Source organism: Dermacentor andersoni, chromosome 10 (genome assembly GCF_023375885.2).
Source record: "Dermacentor andersoni chromosome 10, qqDerAnde1_hic_scaffold, whole genome shotgun sequence".
In the NCBI taxonomy this organism is placed as follows: domain Eukaryota; kingdom Metazoa; phylum Arthropoda; class Arachnida; order Ixodida; family Ixodidae; genus Dermacentor; species Dermacentor andersoni.
Window position 1 is genome coordinate 14,928,315 of NC_092823.1, and position 18,603 is coordinate 14,946,917.

General features: G+C 50.2%; 1 long non-coding RNA gene across 1 annotated transcript; it reads left to right on the plus strand.

Annotated features, from left to right (window-relative positions):
• Positions 1-1,681: 1,681 nt before the first annotated feature.
• LOC129381881 (uncharacterized) lies at positions 1,682-6,053 on the plus strand. The gene is made up of 3 exons (XR_008609992.2): positions 1,682-1,831; positions 2,471-2,533; positions 5,822-6,053. It is a non-coding gene; the product is annotated as an uncharacterized lncRNA (long non-coding RNA).
• The last annotated feature ends 12,550 nt before the right edge of the window (positions 6,054-18,603 follow it).

Genomic DNA, 18,603 nt, shown 5'->3' on the forward strand with positions numbered 1-18,603 from the left:
GCTGCTAAGGCGATCTTTGCCTCGGTGGTGTTTGGGCTTCAGACACGGTCGCTTACCACGCAACTGCTCGTGCGCCGCACGCGCGCAGGCGGTTCACCGCCTGCCAGCCTCGTCTATAAGTAGCTCCGTGTTGGGCGAAAGACGTGGTTGGGCGTCGTACTCGGTTGGCGCTGGGTTTTCGAACGTGTCAAGTCCTTTTCGGCATACCGCTCGTATGACGCACGCGCGCAGGCGTTGTGCCGCCTGCCAGCTTCGTCCGTAAGGACGTGGCAGGGCGTCGTACGCGGTCGTGCTGGAATGGGCGAAAGCGATGTATCCGTTGTCGAGCTCAGATCAGGCGAGACAACCCGCTGAATTTAAGCATATCACTAAGCGGAGGAAAAGAAACCATCAGGGATTCCCCGAGTAGCTGCGAGCGAAACGGGACCGAGCCCAGCACCGAATCCCCCGTCCTTGCAGGCGGTCGGGAAATGTGGTGAATGGGAGGCGACGTTCTCGGGTGTTTGCGACGGTGCAAGTCCCCCTGACAGGGGCTTGTCTCAGAGTGGGTGCCAGGGCCGTCTCCGCCGTTGCGCGCCCGGGATGAAGCCTCCCGTGAGTCCGGTTGCTTGAGAGTGCAGCCCTAAGTGGGTGGTAAACTCCATCTAAGGCTAAATACGATCGAGAGACCGATAGTTCACAAGTACCGTGAGGGAAAGTTGAAAAGAACTTTGAAGAGAGAGTTCAAGAGTACGTGAAACCGCTTAGAGTAAAACGGGTGGGCCCTCGAAGCTCGAAAGCGGTGGGATTCAGTCTCCGGAAGACCGCGGAGCCGGCGGCGTCGGGTAAACGGCCCCTTCGGGGGGCTGTTCCGGCTGCTGGCACGCAGACGCGGTCTCCAGGGTGCGCACTTCCCACCGCCGGTAGAACGCCGCGACGGACGCTGGTCAATGGGAACCCACGAAACACAGAACCTCTTAAAAACTTCTTGAAACGGCTACAAACGGCTATAGACGTCTTGGTCTATGATAAGACAGAAAATAGAATTTTTTCTAAACATGACCTCAGCCCTTGCAATATGCTAGTATATATTCTATCTGTGGCAAAACCCACTACTGGTGTCACTAGAGTCTGTTTTGGTAAACACATTCAGAATGTCTAACTCAAGAACTTTTCCAGATCTTTTTGTCTAAAAGTGCATAAAATGCCAAACGACGTGTTAAATGTGCGGTCACCGGCGGCCGTTGGCGTTAGCGAATAAAAGACGCCACAGACAAATCGAACTCGTTGGAAGCGACATAAGTTAATTGGCTTTAATATTAAATAATTTCACACCAGAACTTCAAAAATCAAGGGCGTGTTATTGTTTTCCATAAGGGGCGCGCACACGACGCCTGGAAACCATTCTATGCTCGCGCCGCAGGTATACTGACAGCAGCAGGAGCGAAACGCCGGCGTTGCACAGCGGTGTGACAGAGCCACCGCACTGCGATCACTTCGGCGGCACAATCCAAATTTGTCGGACATCTTATTCTGTGCTGGAAACACTGGGAGGCAGGAAGCTTGAAAAAACAGCCACTGCCGCCCGCAATGTCTCGCTGTCTCGGTCGTGGGTTCGTTATTCAGTTGTGTGTCATTCTAAGCCGTTATGTACATTTATACTGGATATTAACTGGAGTCATTTAGCTGTGCAGATGCTGTTTGCCCTGTGTTTTGCATCCGTGCTTCGTGACATCAGCTGTATTGCGTGTTTTCGCCGACGGCTTACTACCACAATGGCGGGATCTGCGTTCGCCGCCTTCGTGTCTCGGTGCGTCTTTGTACGTCGCACGTTCGGATAACACTTTTTCCGGTAAGTGAAATACATTGCACTTCGTTTTTCGTCAACAATGTGAATATTTTTAGGTGTTACCCGCGACAATTCTTGATATATGGGCTCTTCTGCCCTGCGAGTTTTCGTCATTACTTTTATACGAGGGTTCTGCTTGTGTTCAGCCGTTCAGCACTACCGCGCTCCACGACTTCCGCAACACCAGTCAGAACTTTGCCCTGCTTGTTAGTCTTTGTGGTTAACGTAGCACGAACCAACCGAAAGGAGTGCATTCGAAGACGACGCGCTGGCTGTAATGCTGAACCAGACTGAACTCGCCCTATTTTGTGTCCTTTTGTTTTTGCGTGTGCGCGCGGGTGTGTCAGTAACTATGCAGTTTGTAGCGTTCCCACTTTATAGCAAAACAAAAATATAACTGCAATGTTAACTTCATCTATACAATTCCAAATTAAATCGTCTGCTGATGTACAAATTTCACTTATGTTTTGTTCTAAATAAGCAGCAAAACCTTTAACCTAGTAGGTGCTTCATGTGGGAGTGAAATCACGACAGCTTGGCATTTATTAATGAATGACTGTGACTGGGTCACCTTATTTGTAGCTGCAAATCTGCCTTTCAACTGACTTGATGCTATCTTATTTTGTTCCTTTCACTCTATAGACGGCTGGACATCCTTCTTGTACCTTGGCGCTAGCTGGATGACGGGACCTCATCATGATCAGTGTAAGCCAATGTACTGTACCCTCTCTGGTCCTCCCAGTGCTTTCTATATGGTTTAAGGCCAGGGAGCACTTCGTGGTAAAATAGCTAGTTGGTGTCTCACAAACGGGCATTTTTTTGCACTGGTCCGTTAGAAGCTGCCACTCTTATAGCCAATTACTCAGTGCCAGTGTACATACACAGTTCTACTAATAATTAGTTTCCCTAAGCCTTACAAGATGTACCTGTAGGTAGTCATTGCTATGTAAGAACTCAAAAATTAACTCTGCTGTATCATACAAGTATTCCATACATGAGTAAAAATTTGCTACAACAGTGTACATTATACCTTGCTTCCGTAATGCACAACTGTATTCAAGCCAGTATGTGATTAGTTTGGTATTCTAAATGTTTTCAGTGTGATCTAGTTTCTTTACAGGAATTTACTGTACAGCATCAGCAAGCAGTCTAATTTAAGATTTATGTGTGCTGTAAAAGGTGTGCTTTGCAGCTAGAATTGATAAAACATGGGCCGAGGCTTCCATACAAGGACAAACTTCAATTTCGCTCTACCACCATCAGCACTTGGCTGGCGCTTGCAAAATGAATCACATCAGGTAGCTTGTGCCAGACTGTTTTTTAACCTTATTGTGAGGAGATCGCAAAGTGATGTGTGGAGGCGCCTGCGTCTGAGATATAGATTGCGCTGCAACATATGTGCGTGTAGAACAGGCATGATGCTGAGGGTTCCAACAGTTTGCAGAGGTGCTCTTAAAATTTTGTCATAACTGCAATTTTACCTGTGCTGTTTTTTGTCACCTATTTCAATAATATCATTGGAGGTGTTAACAGAATTTAGCAATCTATTTGCCCTGGCCCATTAGCCTGCCACATTTGCCTTTTCACTAGGCGGGCAATTATTCAGCATGGACCATCACTTGAATACACCTTTTTATGTGCAGTGGCTTCTCAATTGCAAGTCAACATACATGCTCAGAATTACCTGAGGCTATAGATGCACTGATGAATTTGCCACTTATAAGAATCACTTTGCACTTTCTCGCGCAAACAGCATGTTAACACTTCCAAGACAATGGGCAATGTTATCGTTTGATCACATCATGAGATACTTTCAATTTTGTATGACGCATCATCCAAGGTGTTGCATCATTTGTGTGAGGTATTGCCCTAAGCCAGTTAGGGTCACATGAAAATATATCAACAAAAGTGATTGATCCAGCTAGGAGTGTTGCTTTGGGACACTACTTTATCACCAGTCCTCCTTTGCATGCTACCTGCTTACTCTGTACTGTGTCATGTTTAAGTTTGAAAGAAAGGCAACAGCTAGGCAGCGCAAAATCCCAAACTTGCTTTTAGTTCAACAATATAAAACGCTATTTCACTTTTAGAGCGCAGCTCTTTGGCGTCCGTTCCTGGGTTTCGCGTCGTCGTCGGCGTTGTCGTCGGCCTCGTAACCAGCTCCGCCCCCCTTTCATCCCCCCAGCGCTAGCAGCGACCGACTGATACCGCTGGATGCCGCTGACGCCGCTAGAGAGTCAAGATAACGTGACTGCATAGAACACCGTCGCCGCCATGCAGAAAGAGGAGGAAAGGGTCCCCCCCCCCCCTGTTCTTGTGTGGCGGATAGGGTGCTCTTCAGTTGCCGACGCGCCGGTTATTTCACGTAGGCCCCGGCACGTCGACGAATACGTGACCACCTTCCCACGGCTAGACCTGGTTCTTAGCGCTGCGGAAGCGAGGGTATCTTATTGTTTGTGTCAGCATCGGCGGCGTTGTCCCTGAAACCAACTCCGCAGCTGGGGTTGACTCACTATCGGCGTCAGCGGCATCAGTCAGTCGCTGCTATCTCTTCCCTCCTCCCTTTATCGTGTTGTCCGCTTGCTGCGCGCGCTTCTGCCCCCATCGTTTGCCGCTGGGTGTACACGCCGCCCCCCTCCCCCCTCTTCCTGCGAGTCTCCGGTTGTCAAAGCGCCGGCTCGAACTTAATTCCTTTCTTCGCTCCTCCTCCAATGCAACCCCTGTGCGGTGGCAATCAGAGAGCCAGATCGGTGGCGGCGGATCTGTATATGTGCACCGCCCGAGCCGAAATTGCCGCTGCCGTTCACCCTGTGCGGTGGCAATCAGAGAGCCAGATCGGTGGCGGCGGATCTGTATATGTGCACCGCCCGAGCCGAAATTGCCGCTGCCGTTCGCCACTGCGAAATTATCTGCCAGTTCTTTCTGAGCCATGAGCGAGACGACCGATGGGACTTTAATGTTGACATAAAGACAAACAGCAATTTCCTAACACTTATGCGGGAGAACATCCCGTTCCTCTCGCTCGTAACGCGTCCCACGGCTGTGACAACCTGGCGAGGCACTTGTATAGATCTCGTCTTTGAGAATCAAGCATTGGTGTACCAAGTCGAACATATATCAGTCTATTTCTCCGACCACAAAGCTTCCTTCATGACTGTCAAGAACTGTTAGTGGAGTCTTTGTTAAAGGAATACGTGTGAAAAATAAAAAAAAAAATTCTGTGATAGCGCATACATGTGTTGCTGGATTTCTTTGCCTCAATCTATCGAAAAGGTGAAACAGCTTATTTGCTGCGCTCAAATTTCGCATTAGGAAGTAAAGTAATCGTCGGTAATTTTTTTATTTAAGTTAGTACATCATTTACCTGCAGAGTGAATTACTGTTTTAAACTGATTATATTTTGCAGGAAGCTTCTGAGACTTGTTTGGCAGGTTGATAAGTGGCTTTTTAGCCACAAAACACCATAAAATAATTTAAAGGCTGACTTTGACTCTGCTATGCAACTTAGTGACTGTATGACAGGAACAAGGTCTCTGAGTTGTGGCACTGGCTAACACTCCCAGGGTTCTACTAGGACACATAAATACCCAAGAAAGTGGATGGGAAAACGATGCCGCTGTAGCTCAATTGGTAGAGCGTAGCACGCGAAATGCGAAGCTTGTGGGTTCGGTTTCCACCTGCAGCAAGGTGTTTATTCATCCACTTTAATTTCCATTAATTTATTGTTTCTTTATTTCATTTATTAAGCACAAGTAATTTCCCCTATGTTGTCCTTGGTGTCAGTGTTTGTTGGCTTCTTATGATAGGAAATATACTTGTCATTTTAAACATCATCGCATACATACCTTAAGATACCCATAATTTAAGAGAAAGGAGTGCTTCAATTTATTTTTAATGTGAGCCAAACTTCTTGCTTAGCACATATTGCTAATTGAAGTTTTAATTTCAATATTCCCATTTCCTCCCTCGCCTTTTTTTTCCTCTTCTGTACAGGTATTGCTTGCCTATGTCTACAAGAACCGTCACGCGTGGCCTGTGACAGCAAGCTTTTGTGGGCAGCAAGTGCTCTCCTACGAAGGCTGGCCTACTCTGGCAGCGGCGGCAATCATCTTCAAGATTTATCCATGATCACCTTTGCTGCTATTTGTCACTCTTGTTAATTGCACTTTCTGCATCTTTTCTAATTTATTAGGTAATAAAGTATGAGTATGTGACATGGTGTGAAGTAGATGTCTTGCTGCATTTTCACTTGCAATCATCTTTTATGCATGAAAAGCTCATCGTACAGTTTATGAAAAAAAATAACAGCATATTTTGATTTATCTTTCAGTTCTGGTAACATGCAACGTGCAAGCAATTCACTAATGGATGGTATGCCGACGAACTGGCCATTATTTTGGTGTGATGCTGTGCAAGCATGCGGCGTTACCTTACAAGAGGCACCCACAAAGTAAGTTACAATTTACTTTTAAATGAAGCATGGACATCAGAAAAAATATATTTATATTGCTAGTTAGAGTGGTTCGCAGGGTGTTTTTCCAGATGTACTATCCTTTATTTCTTAACTCATTGCAGCACAGTGTTCTGTTTCGTATACTGGTGTAAGGCTATTGTGCCCCCTGTAGCTGAAACCAGGATGTAATTTTTGCCTGAACTGCAGCATCACTGACAAAATGTTTCTTTGCTAGAAACTATTTCAATTTGGTGGAGACGCAGCAGGGCGAAGTTTTGTCAATAATGACGTGTTTAACGCAGAGATGTTTTTGTTTAGGTCAATGGGTGAACATTGGAATGATATCAGCATACAATACAGATCTTGTTTTATTTGCAAAATAATTCTAACAGGCGGCATTCAATTGATTGGTCTAATTAAAAAGCACTAATTGACCAATGAGGCTGTACTACACTATTCCCATGGTTCACATCTGGAAAAACTACCTGTGCATCACTCTATCCGACAATATAAACTTTTTTTTTCTGATATCCATGCCTCGTTTAAAATAAATTGTAACTGTGGGCAAACGTCGTGTTACTGTAACAGCTGCCGCAAAAATTTGAGGGAATGTCTAATAAAAGTCTTCGGTTGTTCTTGTCAAGCTGTCCATTAGCCAACTTTTAGCGTAACGTTAGCAGGTCTTACTGAAGTACTTCTAGATGTCCATGGCTACAAAATGTCTTGATCAAGACAGCTACTAGGCTTTTGAATTAGCCGTTCAAGACATCTTTTAGACATCAAATAGCTGCTTGCGTGTTTCGTGGGAAAAGTACGACTTTGAGTCCGGCTATGGAGGTGACCTGTACGTCCCTTCGGGGACGGCACGCGGGAGTTATACCTCGCCGTGCACGAGAAGTTCGTCACCCCGTCCAGGCCCCATGGGCTTCTCCCGGCTGTCGGGAGGCCCGAACAATGACGCCCTCCGGAAACGGAGCGGAGAACCCGCTGCGCAAGCTTGTCGTCTCCTGTCGTCCGGGTTGGTCCCGTGGCGGCGGGTTGGCCGGCGAGAAGCCGCTGCGAGCGGGGCAATTCTACCGCGGAGGCGCTATCGTGGTTTGCGGCGAGTAGGTCGCTAACCCACCCGACCCGTCTTGAAACACGGACCAAGGAGTCTAACATGTGCGCGAGTCAATGGGTCTCTCGAAACCCAATGGTGCAATGAAACGTGAAGGCCCCTTGCGGGCTGCGTTGCGATCCCGGACCGCACGGGTCCGAAAAAGGGAGCAGCAACAGCCCGTATCAGGCGCTCACTCGTCGCCGGGGCGGAGCGAGAGCGCACACGTTGGCACCCGAAAGATGGTGAACTATGCCCGGGCAGGACGAGGCCAGAGGAAACTGGTGGAGGTCCGAAGCGATTCTGACGTGCAAATTGATCGTCCGACCTGGGTATAGGGGCGAAAGACCAATCGAACCATCTAGTAGCTGGTTCCCTCCGAAGTTTCCCTCAGGATAGCTGGCGCTCGATGGGAGAGCAGTCACACCTGGTAAAGCGAATGATTAGAGGCATTGGGGTCGAAACGTCCTCAACCTATTCTCAAACTTTCAATGGGTGTACGGGAGGCCTTCTGGGTTGAGGCCTCCCGCTGCGATGAGAGTGCCAAGTGGGCCACTTTTGGTAAGCAGAACTGGCGCTGTGGGATGAATAAAACGCCGGGGTAAGGCGCCCGAGTCGGGACGCTCATGAGAACCCATGAAGGGTGTTGGTTGCTTAAGACAGCAGGACGGTGGCCATGGAAGTCGGAATCCGCTAAGGAGTGTGTAACAACTCACCTGCCGAAGCAACTAGCCCCGAAAATGGATGGCGCTCTAGCGTCGCGCCTATCCCCGGCCGTCGCCGGCAGAAAAGCACGAAATGTGGGGGTGCTAAGCCGCGACGAGTAGGAGGGCCGCAGCGGTGGGCGTTGAAGGTGTCGGGCGTGAGCCCGCCTGGAGCCGCCGCTGGTGCAGATCTTGGTGGTAGTAGCAAATACTCAAGTGAGAACCTTGAGGACTGAAGTGGAGAAGGGTTCCATGTGAACATCAGTTGAACATGGGTCAGTCGGTCCTTAGGGAAAGGAGAAATCCTTTCAGAAGCGGGCGCGTTTGTGCAGCTCAGTCTGTGAATCGGAGACGCCCCGCTGCAACCAAAAGGGAATCGGGTTAACAGTCCCGAACCCGGCTACGGAGATCGGTACTTCGGGACCCAGTGCGGCAACGCAAACCAGCTCGGAGACGCCGATGGGAGCCCCGGGAAGAGTTTTCTTTTCTCTGTTAGGAGATCGAGTCCCTGGAATGGGTTCACCCCGAGATAGGGACGGTGGCTCCGTAGAGCAGTGCGGCTCTTGCGCTGTCCAGTGCGCTCCTGTTGGCCCTTGAAAATCCGAGTGAGGGAGTGTGATTTTCGTGCCGGACTGTACCCACATCCGCAGCAGGTCTCCAAGGTGAACAGCCTCTCGTCGATAGACCAATGTAGGTAAGGGAAGTCGGCAAAACGGATCCGTAACCTTGGAAAAAGGATTGGCTCTAAGGGCTGAGCCGGTCGGGCTGCGGTCCAGAAGCAGGAACGGCACTGCACCGGGACTGGGCGAGGCTCGCCGCCGTAAAAAGCGGTGCGGCCGAGCCCGGACCAGCGTCGGGACCTTCCTGTGGAAAGCCACAGCTGTGCATTTTCCGTGGGCTTCGCGCCTGAGGTTCTTGCTTCGGCCGGCAGAAAACAGCCAACTCAGAACTGGCACGGACCGGGGGAATCCGACTGTCTAATTAAAGCAAAGCATTGCGAGGGCCGTTGACGGTGCTGACGCAATGTGATTTCTGCCCAGTGCTCTGAATGTCAACGTGAAGAAATTCAAAAGAAGCGGGGGTAAGCGGCGGGAGTAACGATGACTCTCTTGTCATAGTTACTCCCGTTCCTGTCCTGTCCTGTCCTGTCCGTTGGTGTTAGCAGCTATCTGGTAGTTTGGTAGTTTATGGTTTGGAGGGTTGTGATCGGTGGTTCGTCGGTACGGCTGGTTCATTTATTTTTTTTTTCTGTTTGGTGAGCGGGTTTCCGGGTGTGTTTTTTTGCCCGCCCCGGGTGATGTGGTTGTGCGTCGATTGCATACAGTATGCCTTCGACATACACAATGGATGGAAACAACTTTATTCTGAATCCGGCAAATTTGACGACCCGGGCTCAGGTCTCCCATGAGGGGACTTCGAGGCCTTGCCTCGTCGCCGCCTCTCGGGCTTGCTGGACAGCCCACTCTTGTGTCTTGAGGTTGGAGCTGCGCAGTGCGGCGGCCCACTTCGACGCAAGAGCCTCCGGAGCTACTGCCATTGTAGCTGATGCAACCCGACACTCCCACAACATGTGTGACAGCGTCGCTCTAGTGTCCTGACATAATTTGCAAAGAGCAGTCGGGTATTGCGCGGGGAAAATGTGCTGCAATCGCACCGGACTGGGGAATGTTTGTTTGAAATTGTCGCCAGATGACTGCCTGGCGACGTTTCAGCATGGGGTGAGGTGGGGGCAGCAACCGTCTGCCTAGCTGGTAGTGCTTGGTGATATCATTGTACCTGACCAGGCGTTCTCGCGTGTTTTGAGCCACCAGTTCCGAACTCGAAGAGGCGGTCTCCGATTCTGCGCGGCGGGTCAGTTCTCGCGCAGAGCGGTGTGCTACCTCGTTCAAGTTAATGAGGCCCTCATCGGTGGGGGTGGCTACGTGCGCTGGAAACCATATGATGGCGGTGTTATCGAAGTGCTGTCGACCAGCTTTCCTTAGAATCTGGAGAGCTTCGAAGGAAATGCGCCCCCGCGCGTAGTTGCGAACTGCGGATTGTGAGTCGCTAAAAACTACCTCGCAGAGGGGGTCGGTAAGCGCAAGCGCAATCGCTACCTCTTCTGCTGTTTCGGGGTATTCCGTTGCGACACTACACGCGTGCGTAAGCCGGGAGCTAACGTCTACGACTACCGCCGTGAATCGGTGTTCTCGTGTGTATTCTGCGGCGTCTACAAAGCGCGTAGTCCTCTTTCCACCCAAGGAGCGCAGCAGTGCCTTGGCACGGGCGTGGCGTCGGCCCCGATTAAATTCGGGGTGCATGTTTCGAGGTATAGGGGCGACAATCAGCGTGTCGCTGAGGTCAGGTGGAATGACCTGTTTCTGACCGTGTTGGACATGGTAGTTGAAGCCGAGTTTCTGCAGGATGTACCGGCCCGTGGCTGTCAGAGACATGCGTTCGAGTTGAGAGGTTCTTTGCGCATCCACGATTTCCTCAAGCGTGTTGTATACCCCCAGCTGTAGCAGACGAGCAGTGCTTGTGGACTCCGGTAGGCCAAGGGCGATCTTGTAAGTCTTGCGTATAAGGGTGTTGATTTTCTCCCTATCAGTGACATTCCAGTTTTGGAAGGCAGCCACATAAGTGATGTGACTGATTGCGAAAGAGTGTATGAGTCGCATGACACTGTCCTTCATGCCCGTGTGCTTGTTTGTAATGCGTTTGATCAGGCGGGTAGCCGCTGTAACCTTGCCTTCGATTTTGCGGATAGCTTCTGTGTTTGACCCGTTGGCTGTTATATGCATGCCTAGGATGCGTATCTTCGGGACTCGGGGAATGCAGGAGCCGTCTTGCGTATAGAGGATTATGTCGTCACATTGGCGCGATTCGGCTGTAGGCTTGGGCCGGCGGCGCGAGCGGTAGACGAGCAGCTCCGATTTCAGTGGAGATAGTCGGAGACCTGTGTCTTGGAGGTAGGTTTCGACTGCAGATACCGCTGCTTGTAAGGTGCATTCTATCTGACCGTCACTGCCCTTGTTGACCCACAGGGTGATGTCATCTGCGTACAAGGCGTGATGGAGGCCATCGATCTCGTCGAGGTAGGCCGGGAGACCTAGCATCACGAGGTTGAAAAGGAGCGGGGATATGATCGATCCTTGAGGAGTGCCGGTGCTTCCTAGTGTATGTTCGTCGGATGTCATGCTGCCGACCGCGAGGGTGACTGTGCGGCGCGAGAGGAAGTCTCTGACGTAGTTGTAGCTTCGCTCACCCAAGTTGAGCTTGTTTATGCGGCTCAGGATTGCTGCGTGTGCTACATTGTCAAATGCCTTTTCCAAATCTAGGCCGAGGATGGCCCGATTTCCACTAGTTGGGTCATTGATAATCTGGTGGTACAGCTGGAGCATAACGTCTTGAGTGGAGAGGTGTGACCGGAAGCCCACCATAGTGGGTGGGTAGGCTCCAGTGTCCTCGAGGTGGTGGTTGATGCGGGATAGGAACGCGTGCTCCATCACCTTGCCGACGCAGGATGTGAGGGAAATGGGCCGCAAGTGGTCGAGGCTGGACGGCTTGCCTGGCTACGGTATCAGGACTGCTTTGGAGCGTTTCCACGCCTCTGGGATGCAACCTGCTCGCCAGCATTTGTTGATGTATGCCGTAAGAGCGGTTATCGAGGCATCATCGAGGTTTCTTAGAGTCTTGTTCGTAACCTTGTCGGGACCAGGTGCTGATTTGCCATTAAGGTCGTGGAGAGCTGCGCGGATCTCTGACTCGTGAAATTCTTCATCGAGTGTCACATTTGTCTCTCCAGTGTAATCTCCGTGTTGCACATCGGGCCGTTGAGGGAAGTACTTGGCTAGCAGGCGTGTCACGAGCTGGTGATCACTCGTGGTAGTCTGTTCCTTGTGCAAAAGGCGTTTCAGGTTTGCTTGCTGAGCAGACTTGCTCTGCGTTTCCCCCAAGAGGTGACGAAGGAGACGCCACGTGCTGCCATTGTGGAGCTGCCCATCGACCGCGTTGCAGATGTCATACCACTGTTGGCGGCTTAAGGTCCGGCAATGTTCTTCCAGCTGGCGATTGATATGTGCGATCTTCTTACGAAGCTTTCGGTTGTGCCTTTGCTTTTTCCATCTTGCGTTTAGTGACGTCTTCGCTTCCCAGAGGTGGGCTAGTCGGCTGTCGATCTTGTCAACCTGGACCTTGGGTGCGAGCGTCTGCGTCGCCTTGTTCATGTCGTCGTTGAGCGTCTCCATCCATGCCTCGATGTCATCGATGTTCTCCTCACCTCTCTGTTCAGCTCGCTGCTTTCGGAATTTGTCCCAGTCCGTCCATTTGAATAGCTTAAGAAAAGGGGGTGTACCCGCCTGAGGAATTCGTGTTTCTATGATCATGTGGTCACTACCGAGATCTTCAAAGGTATTGCGCCACATTGCTTGAGGGATGTTACGGACCGCCGTCAGGTCTGGTGTCGTGTCCCGTGCCGTAGACGTGCCCGTGCGGGTCGGCGCCGTGGGATCGGTAATAAGAGTTAATTCGGCATCATGTAGGTCCTGCCACAGGCGTCGACCTTTGGCGGTAGTGTAGCCATAGCCCCAGGCCTCGTTCGGGGCGTTAAAGTCTCCCCCCACCAGAAACGGGTTTGCGCCCGCCAAGGCAAGCGCCCCTTGGAAAAGAGAGAGGAAACGAGCCCGTGAGTGAGCCGGATATACACAAGAGATTTCGTAACAGGCCACTCGACGGCATTTAGGGATATACTTACATGTCACGTATGTGATTTCAGAGCTTCTTCTCGGATCAAACTTGAGGAGCATTACGTTACCCATGGTTTACAGCTTCTGTGGCGGTGCCTCTCATGCGGGCGTGAATACAATTCTTCACAGAAAGCATCTTCGCATTGCTCAAAATGTGTTCGGCGTGTCAAGTCACGTACCACAAATTCTGCAAGGTCTTCCTCCGTTCCTAGACAGCAAAATGCTGCTGAGCAAGATACAGGTTGCACAAACACGCCACGGCTTGCACCTGATACTACAGGGGGTACTTCAATTGAGGATTCAGACGTGCCAAGTGCGTCGATTGGTGCGACAGATGCCAACAGTATGGATGCTTCAACGCTACCGGGCTCAGACGAGGGTCTACATACACCGCTTGTGCATGTGTATCAGGATGAACCTCGAGAAGCCATTTCACATGCTACCCATGGGACGTACCAGTCAACTGGTGAAGGCAGGTGGACTGCTGAAGACATTACAACAATGGCCGCAGAGGAAATACGTCTCCCGGCGGGATCAAGGGTACTCAGATCACTAGCCAGGCTCTTTCCAGGCCGTACAGAAAATGCAATTGATCATATAAGAAGGACAACACGCTACAAGACTGCCGTCGAATTGCTGAACGAGAAAGTTGAGAGAGACGAGGGTGAGGAACCGACGTCACCGATCCCCACAACACCAAGTTATTCCCACTGTCGGTGGACAGACTCGGATATAGCAGCGCTGGCAATGGCTGAGGCTGCACTACCGGGTAGTCGCACCATAAACGAAGATCTAAACAAACAGATTCGCACGAGAACGGTACAAGCGATATCTCAGGTTCGACACACAGCCCGGTATGAACCCAGAGAGCGCTACACCGGAGGCCGAGTATTGTCGAGGCCACTGGTCGCTCTCTGGGGCTATGGCTGGCCTGAATCGCTGCAGTGTCAAATCGTCTGAAGACGACTTAGGTACCTGTCGTGGTGTCGTAAGTAGTAGAGCAGCCACCACACTGCGATCTATTGAGGCTTAGCCTCTGACTGGAAGGTTTGTCCGCGGTACACAACTGAAACGTACATCCTTCCCGAGCAAGCGATCGCAGCACCGACAGGTGCGAACAGTGTTGGGTCCTCTCGTGAGACGGACCACAGAGGAGGAGCGAGCTCTTTGCCGGCGGCAAGACTCGCACGAAACGGTTGCCGTTGAGCGCAGCCGTTTTTTTTTTCCGTTTTCGCTCCGTCGCAACTCTGTGCAGAAAAAGGCCAAACGGAAGGGGACCGTTGTCGCAATATGGCGCCGCTTGAAACGGCTAAGTCTTGCAAGAGGGTGCTTTGCAAACACGTTCTGCTCAAGTGCAATGGCAGCAGACCATTGCTGTTAGCACCTGCGACGAGAGGAGCCACTGGTGCTGTCGCATCCACTTGTGGCACGAGAGTTGGAGGGCGTTGCCGATCTTGATTGTCGTGAAGCAGCCCGCGGGAAGCTGCGCTGCGTGCGCTGTGTCGCGCGCGTTACTTCTGGCCAACAAAGTGCCTCGTCATCTTATTAGTGACGGGCATAAAAAGGCGGCTTTCGGCATCGACGAAAGCCGCGCTCCCGACAGCTGAAATGGTGCGGTTGCGTCTCGAACGCGAACCGGCCGATTTTCGGGGCGATGTGTGTGTGTTGGCGCGACGCGCAATACACGAGGGCCTCGCAACCCGAGTGGCAAATGCACGCCATCTCCTGTTTCAGTCGTGTGGCGTGTGATCGAACGACAGACAGACTCCAGAGAGGACCTTGTGTTCCTCCTGGGGCTATAGCAGCGAGGCCGGCATTGACTGCCGCCTCGCGCACAATGGTACAGGGGGGTTGCTTTTTTTTTTTTTTCGCCGCCCCGGCTGACGTGGTTGCGGACTTTGCCGCGCGCCTGCGCCGACAGACTTCTACCGGACTGCATACAATTTCAGCAACAATCCCGTGGCTTCAGTTTTAGTCCCCGCGTGGCTTAAGCGCCGAGCATTTTTACTCGCTACCTGGCTTAAGAGCCGAGCATTTTCAGGCTTAAGCGCGGGCGTTCGGCGCTCTCCGTGGCCGCCCCGGCTGACGTGGTTGCGGACTTTGCGTAATGTTGCCCGTTGTTTCACAGCAAACGGGCGCCGCGAATTTCATGCTTTCTTTCCAGCTTTGAACGTTTGGCTTTGTGTGCGGGTGCTGCATTTAAGGAGCTGTGTATAACTTTATAGAGCTTCTCAAGAAAAACAATTTGTTTGAAGCTTCACACGTAAGAGGAGCGGCTTCTGAGTACGAGGCGGTTTTCCTTTTTTTTTTCTCCCGATAATTGTACTCATCTGCCACGTCTCTCACCACGATATGATTTTTTTTTTGGGGGGGGGGGGGGGGTTTCTCCCTTGATCCTCAAGTGAACGGACGGTCCAGTGATGATGCCATTTACAAAAATCCAAAACAACAGAGGCCCGCACCTGCTCAACTCAATTTAAGGAAGGGCTGTTCAAAAGCTGATCGAAACCATCCAGTTTGGGAAAACCTATTTTATGCAGTAGTTTTTATTATTATTTTTTTTATTGTGAGAGACGTGAAATCCACACCACGTAATGAACGTCCGTTTGTTACACTTTTGTTACCGCGGCTTCGAAATCGTTCGTAATACCAACTTAATTGTGTCCTGGTTGGTCGTTTGTCAGCACTTCGTGTTCTTCAAGAAAATCAACTACAAGATTATAAATTACGTGCGCGAAATTTTCCTCCGTGTGCACCAATACGCCACCACCAAAATACTTAAAGAAGAGAGAATGCGTCCGGGATCTTGGGATTTCGCAAATGCCGTGCTCTGAAATTTTCACATCCGCCATTGGAAAGATAATTATTATCCGCCGTAAAAAAAAAGAAATCAGATTTGAAATTATCATTGAAAGTGGCCACGTTTTTCGGGGCATGTCTTGATGAAATAATTTCAGTTCAGTTCGTTGGTTCAATTGCATTTGTCGGCTCCTTGCAGCATGATTGGATTTCATCTTTTCCAGTATCCTCAGTACTCTCGTTGTAGTACGAATTGCCGGCAGATTTTTTAGTTGTTTTGAGTTATACATTCCTGAACGATGTTCTTCTTTTCCTCAAAGCTAGCCATAGAACCAGCGCTTTCTATAAAATCATGACAATAAGAATCCAGCATATCGGTTTATCTTGGGCGCGATTAAAGTTCGGGAACTGGCGATTTTTAATGCCGTGATCATGAAGGTTAACACCAGATATACCAGGGGAGACGTAACGCAAGGCGTGATTTTTCAGCATACCAGTCACGATATCTAATCGAATCTAAGATTGAAATGGCGTTCTGAATTCTTTCGGTTCCAGATTGAACAAACAGAAACAAAAAAAAAGAAAGGATGCGATTGATTGCCATTCAAATCTGAAGACCGCGTGGAGAAAGTGTTCCGGTTTACACTCGGCAAATCAAAATGAACGGCTAAAATTAATCTATCGTCTGGTTTTATGCGCAAGATCACGTAAAAGGCAGCCGTTCTTCTTTACATGGTTTCTCTCTTTTGCTCTGTCATTTGCGCACGCAAATTTCTTCGTACGGGAATTTTATGAAGCGAAGGCGGCTGCAGACCATTTTCTTTGTTTAGTTCATGTTCGTAGGCGCAAGTTACAAACCTAATACTTGGAGGAACATTTCCACTACTCTAGAGGGGCATGAACTGTTGACAGTGCCCGCTTTCTCATTTCTCCAATCGCTCGCAAACACATTGCATTGCTAGTCTACAGTGGCAATACAAAGTGACGTTTCACCATGCACGTCGAAGTTCATTACCAGTACCGCGCCAGCGTCGACCGGCCGGCGAAGCGACGAGCTCAGCAGCGCATGCGCAAGGCCCGACACCACCCCAACCGAGCTTCCCTGCTTATCGGAGAGAGCAAGTGCGCGTGAACACGGGCGCGTCTGAGTATCTGGATTTAAAAAAAGGGGGGTGTCCGAGATATTGACAAAGACAAGTGGTCGCGGTCGCTCTGAATCTTATCGTATTATAGAAAACGTGGGATGGCGGCGCTTCCTCGAGGGTCAAAAAGTACAATCGTCGAACTAGCGCTCCCGGTGGCAAGTGGAGTACATCCTTCTTCTTGGAACGGTTTGCAATTGACTGCTTGAATGTGCCGACCGCGCATCGCGGGTCGCGTATAGAGCCAACCGTTGGCAAGCACGCCTCTAGCGTAGCAGCAGAACCGATCGCGGTTGCGATAACCCATCGTTGGCAGCGAAAAAGAAAAACACCCACACGCAGTTTGTAGCAATAACCGTACAAATCAATTTGGTTTTAAATATAGCTTCACTGGTCACAGTAGAAGGGCACAGAAACTTTCTCATGACGCACACCGCTGTAGTCCACAAAGAACAAAGCGCACAAAACAGATATGTTAAAGCCGCACCGCATTATTTCGTGTTTTCACTATTTCATTACATTCGTGTGCATGCGCGCTAGGGCCACGCAGGCCAGATGTAAATGGCAATAAAAAAAATATGGTACGTCATCCTAAGCTTTGACTTGACTGATGTGGCACTCGCATTTATGTTCTTTACCTTAGGCGAACGCAATGCGCAAACTGAACTGGAATTTCCAATAATGGAAATTCCCATTTGGCGATTTGGTTGTATGTTCGGCTAATATTTGCTTTTTTCGCCCGAGCAAGCGCTTCACTGCACTACTTTTTGCTCCTTGAACGCGACTTCACTGCCCTGCAGGCGCGTTCTGCGTTAGGCCGAACCTGCAGGCAAAAAGCCTGGGCGCCGCCATCTTGTTGAGAGCGGCGCCGGGGACACAATCGCGCCTAGCTCATTGAGTTTTCCCCCAAAACTGCAAAAAAATTTGACTTGATTAAACGAGAAAGATGCCACGAGTGCCCCAACAAAAAGCTTTAAGGATTACCGAAGGGTAATTGAGGGCGACGCAACGGGCTCTGGAAAGAAGGATGATGGGTGTAGCGTCACGGGGGGATCGGAATAGAGCAGATTGGGGGGTGTGAGAACAAACGCTAGTTAATGACACCAAAGTTTAAACCAAGAAAAGCAAATGGGCATGCAATGTGGGGGGAAGATAATCGATGGTCATTAAGGGTTACAGACTGAATTCCAAGAGGAGGGAAGCGTAGCAGGGGGTGGCAGAAAGTTAGGAGGGCAGATTAGATTAGGGACTACATGGCGACAATCAGCACGTCACCGGGGTACTTGGAGGATCATGGGAGATGTCTTTGCCCTGCAGTGGGCGTAGCCAGGATGATGATGATGATGTTGATGATGAAAAGGTAGCAACAGGTCTTCGTAACATACAGGTTAGAAAGATGAGGCACCTTTGAACCCTTGAATATATTTCGCCACCCTTGGGCATATGACAAGTTTGTTTTCGAGGCGCTCGGTCCCACTGCTGCGAAAATGTGCACACAAAGGCTGCACAGTAGTTGCCAGAAATCGGGCACTCTATTTTTCTTTCATAGGGAATCTTTCTTCCACTTGGGCAGCGGATTTCGGCAGGGCGAGCTTGCGTGGGCGCGGTGGTTTACGGATCCAAGCGACAGTGAACTCCAAAATGCAGTGTTGGCTTTGAGTGGGATTCATATTGATCGCAAACCCCACGGCTAATCTTACCCCCATCCCCCCAAGTGGCTCTTTACAGGAGACAATCGTTCAGAGACATCGGATAAATAGGAATTCTGGTTCTTTCTTTTGCTTTCATTAATTTTTCTCGAAGCCCGTAACTAGAAATTTGCTGGAGCGGCTGTCCCATTTGCGACGCAACAAGTGC